The following is a 5,445-nucleotide window of genomic DNA, read 5'->3' as shown; positions in this document are numbered from 1 at the left end:
CGTTAGACGTACAAAACTGTAATACCCTGAAGCAACATGCTGCGAAAGTATAAAGAGGCAGGTAGCTTTCTGTGTTAAAAGTCAGACAATGTTTGGTATTCAAAACACGTAAATAATCAGCAGAAGAGGGGAACAGAGATTTTAACTTTTGCAAATGTAAGATACGGGGAAGCGCAGCAAATAAGTAAAGCGGAATTACAGACATATATAAGTGATATTAAACACAATTATTTGAGTTTAATTTAACAAATATTTATTTATTGTTAAAATGCTATTCGTAGCTTGACTGTTGACTTCACACTGAATTAAGTTTACCTTAAGACAGTGAGTCAAATTCCCGGGAGAGAACATATAGCAGTAAAATAATAAAACAAAGAAGTATATTATACATATGTACATATGTTACTCCTCCCACCACAAGAAACAGCAATATCCTTATTGCGTTAGTTTGTATGCTATAACTGTTGCTTAAAATAAGTTTCAATAAAGAAAATTTGTACAGTTTCAATTTCGAAACAAAAGACTTAAACGACAAACTTACAATACAAAAAAAATTGCTATTTTAATATTATTACTTAATAACTTCATTGTATCTTAAAAACAATATATATAAAAATTTATCTAACGATTTGTGTAGTTTTATACAACATTGTTAACAATATTATATAATTGAATGTAAATTTAATAACAATTTATTTGTTAGTTTTTATACAACAGACTAATTAATGTTTGTTGGTACTTTAATTCTCTTGGAATTTTTTTCTTCGTTTAAATTGGTTTTTATATTTCCTTACTTTACGATTCTAATATTTAATCACAAAATGTTCATTATCGTCTTCTGCTTTGACTAGCTCTACTTTTCTGAACGGATTACGTATTTTTTCCAGACGTTTTCTTGAATTTTCAGCGTTGATTAAATTAGTGTCTATAGGGTTTTCTGTTCGTGTCTTATTCGCATTTTTTATTCTATTTTCTTTTATAAGTTGAGCATTAAATTTCGGTGCTAGTTGGTGGAAGAAAATGTTATATGGGATTTCCCCGGCTGTAAAATGTATTATGTTATGGTTGTATGTAAAAAAGTTCGTTTGATTTACATGTACTTTAATTCTTTACCATCCGGGCTATTAATTATTCTTAGTTTTCCATTAAGGGTTTTGTGAACACGTTCGATATCTGCAATGCCAGTGTTGTCAGTGTTTACTTCTATTTGAATATTTAGCTACTCACACCAGTTCTTAATGTTAATATTATTTATTCCATGATCTTGATAGATTTTTGATATTTTTGGGGGTCCCATGGTATTAAAAAATTGTATTTTTTTAGAAAACAAATCAAAACAGGTAAGATAATGTACTTTCTCCCATTCCCAAAAATCAATTTCAAATTTCTCTGTAACTTCGTAAGCAGGCTGTGTGATTTTAAAAGGACTTTTGTGTGTAATGTTATCATATTTACAACTATTTTCATTGCTTTTTATCAATATAAGTTGTCGTTTAAATATATTCAATGGTCTTTCCGAAATAGGAATATAAGATTCAAAATCTTCTGCTCCGGAGTGAATAGTAGAAATATTGAGGAAGTATCACCAAAATAAAAATCTTTAAGTATATTACGTGATAAAGATTTCGCTACATGGTTTTCATTTCCTGGAATATATTTGACATCAAAATCGAAAGCATTAAGTTTCCACTTCCACTTTTGTCCAAACAGTATGAACTCCAAGAGCAACATTTGTCTCGTCGGTGGTTAGAGTAAACTTCCTTTCATAGTCCGATAATGCTAGAACTGGTCCCTTTGTTATAAGAAGCTTCAGTGTATCAAAGCGTTTATCTATTTTTCATTAATTACGATTTTATTTTCTGTTTTTAAGCAATGAGTTAAAGGTTTAGAAATTTTAGAAAAATCCCTAATACGTTTTCGATAAAAGCCAACTAATCCCAGAAATTGTTTAATCTCCTTTTCAGTTTTTGGGAATGGGTATGTCAGTATGGAATCCATTTTAATAGGGTTGGGCTTGATTCCCTCTGGGGTTACAATATGGCCGAGAAATTCGCTTTCTTTCTTTAAAAATTCCGTTTTTTCAATGTGTACTTTTAAATTTGCTTCGATAAGCCTGTAAATTACTTTTTCAAGAGCATCCATGTGTTCTTGAAGTGAAGTACTGAAGATAATTATATTATCCAAGTACACCATACAAACATTTCCGATCAAACCATCTAGGGCTGTATTCATCAGTTTTGGAATGTCAACGGCGCATTCTTAAGACCAAACGGCATACGTAAAAACTCAAAATGTCCACTTGGTGTAGAAAATGCTGTTTTCATTCTGTTCCCTGCATCCATTCCAATATGATGGAATCCCTTTGTTAAGTCAATTGTACTAAAGTACATGCATTTCCCAAGTTTATCCAATATTTCATCCATAATAGGTATAGGATACTTGTCACTTACAATAATATCGTTTAATTTACAATAATCTACTACAATTCGTCATTTTTGTATGTTAGAAGCATCCAGTTTCTTAGGTACAATCTATAATAGATTGGAGCAGAATATGGCGCTTTGTTGTGACAAATTATACCTCAAGCCCATATTTCTTTAATTTGTTTCTCAACTTCTAAGTTATTTACTTAAGAATATCTATAGGATCTGACGTATATGGGGTCTTCGTGTATTGTCTTGATTTTATGTTTCATTTTATTAGTGAACGTTAATGTATCACCTTCTATATAGAATATGTGTTTGTATTTACATAACAGTTTTTATACCCTGAACAGGGTATATTAAGTTTGTCACGAAGTTTGTAACACCCAGAAGGAATCGTCGGGGACTCTATAAAGTATATATATAAATGATCAGTATGTCGAGCTGTGTCGATTTAGCGATGTCCGTCTGTCTGTCTGTCTGTATATATACGAACTAGTCCCTCAGTTTTTAAGATATCGTTTTAAAATTTCGCAAATGTCATGTTCTCTTCAAGAAGCTGCTCATTTGTCGGAACAGCCGATATCAGACCACTATAACATATAGCTGCCATACAAACTCAACGATCGGAATCAAATGCTTGTATGGAAAACTTTCACATTTGACAAGATATATTCACGAAATTTGGTATATATTATTTTCTAAAGCAACAATGTATTCTCCGAAGAAATTGTTCAGATTGGTTAACTATAGCATATAGCTGCCATACAAACTGAACGATCGGAATCAAGTTCTTGTAGGGACAACTTTCACATTTGACAAGATATATTCACGAAATTTGGTATATGTTATTTTCTAAAGCAACAATTCAATCTCCGAAAAAATTGATCAGATCGGTTAACTATCGCATATATGTACATAGCTGCCATACAAACTGAGCGATCGGAATCAAGTTCTTGTATGGACAACTTTCACATTTGACAAGATATATTCACGAAATTTGGTATAGATTATTTTTTAAGGCAACAATGTAATCTCTAAAAAACTTGTTCAGAACGGATTACTATAACATGTAGCTTCCATACAAACTGAACACATAGTCACTATTAGAAATGCACCTGTGAAGGGTATTTAGCTTCGGTTCTCGAGCCTAAATTGTGAGTCTTTCGAGTCACTGGTTATATTTAAATTTTCATAAAAACCGTATGTTTTTGGATCAGTATTATTTACAAATTTATAAATAACATCATTTAAAATTAAGTTTTTATTAGCATTAAGTGGCTGAAGGATATCGTAGCCTAATAAACCATCGTATTTTTTAGAAAAATCATATACGTAGAATATCAATTCAGCATTTTCATGTTTATTACTTGTATACACCTTTTGAATTTTATTTAACGTGTCTTTTCCTGTAACTGTTGCTATTGTGATTGACTTTGTATCAAAAATTTTCATATTAAGAACATTACGTCTCATTAGACTTACTGCTGATTCTGTATCCACTAGAAATGTAAATGATCGATTTCCAAATATCAATTCTACTTTTAGTAAGTATACGAGGATTTTATCCGAAAATTCTCGTTATCCTGCTGCTTTGGTTCAGGAATTTCGTAACGTCGAATCCTAGACTGATTTGAACTGTTCCCTCCAGTATATGCAAGTATTGGCCGTGACTGCATTGTTGTATTATTACTTGGATTTTTAAAAGTATTACCAAAATTGTTATTATATTGTGTGTTACGATTTTGATTTTGTGGGTTATTAATAAAACGAGTATTAAAAATAGGAATTTGTTGTTGAAAATCAGTAAAACTTTTATTGTAAGGAAGATATTGTTGAGCAGAGTAATTAATATTTCCGTAATTGTTAAATTGTTGTTTTGTTTGTGTTACATTATGTTTACTTTTATTATTCTTCTCCACTACAATATTATCGTAAACATCGTTTACTTTTAATATTCTAATAGCGGATTTCACGTCTTTAGCCAAATTGTCATTAACTAATGCTACTAAATGCATCGGTAATTCTCTTTTAAGAGTTTTTAGACCTATACGTTGTAATTCAACATTAAGAAAGTTAATAGTCGAAATGTCTGATTCTTTTACCTTATTATTATCCTTAATCTTACATACTTCAGCATTTATTTCTTCACATAGTTGCTTAACGCTACCTCTGTATTTTAAATTACTTAGTAATAATATCATAGTAGTAATAGGTGTCGGATCTGCAAATTAATCAATTAACAGCCAGGTCAATATTTCCCAACTCGCAGGTTGCTCTATTCTCACTTCATCTAACGCCATCCCATGAAGGGTGTAAGAGATAACGACGCTGGCATTACAGCATTCAAACTGTCAATATATAAATTTTTGTTGCCGTCAAATGGAGCAATCAGTTATATCCTTTGCACTGTTCGTTCCCTTCTCTCCTTCGCCTTCGCCTCCGTCATTGTTATAGTTGTTAGTGGGTTATTGATTGCTCTGAAAATTCAGCTATTGAGACTATTTCTCTTTCTTCTTCTCTTGATGACGAAGCGGCTTGTACAATACGCACACACAGCAACTGCTCACAACTACGCCATCACCCATATATGTATTTACCGACTAGTGAAAACTTCAGGCAGCGAATGTCACTTAGTGGTTATTTCCTAGGCTTCCTTCCTCAAAGGTCATTGAAGGTTACAGCTTATGTAGTCACAGCTTCCAGGTATAAATGGAAAACTGAATACTCCACAATATATGTTTTCACTATTTATTTATAAAATTTTTAAACTTTGTACGATTTCAAAAAAACTTAAGTAGATTCTTTTAAAGGATTATTTTCACTGATCCTACCGACTGCGCCAGTGACATTAAATACTGCGGATATCGGACCACTATAACATATACATAGCTGCCATATAAACTGAACGATCGGAATCAAGTTCTTGTATGGAAAACTTTCACATTTGACAATGTATATTCACGAAATTTGGTACTGATTATTTTCTAAGGCAACAATGTAATCTCCGAAGAAGTTGTTC

The sequence above is a fragment of the Bactrocera neohumeralis genome, chromosome 3 (genome assembly GCF_024586455.1).
Source record: "Bactrocera neohumeralis isolate Rockhampton chromosome 3, APGP_CSIRO_Bneo_wtdbg2-racon-allhic-juicebox.fasta_v2, whole genome shotgun sequence".
NCBI classification, from domain to species: Eukaryota; Metazoa; Arthropoda; class Insecta; order Diptera; family Tephritidae; genus Bactrocera; species Bactrocera neohumeralis.
This window is presented reverse-complemented; position numbering follows the sequence as displayed.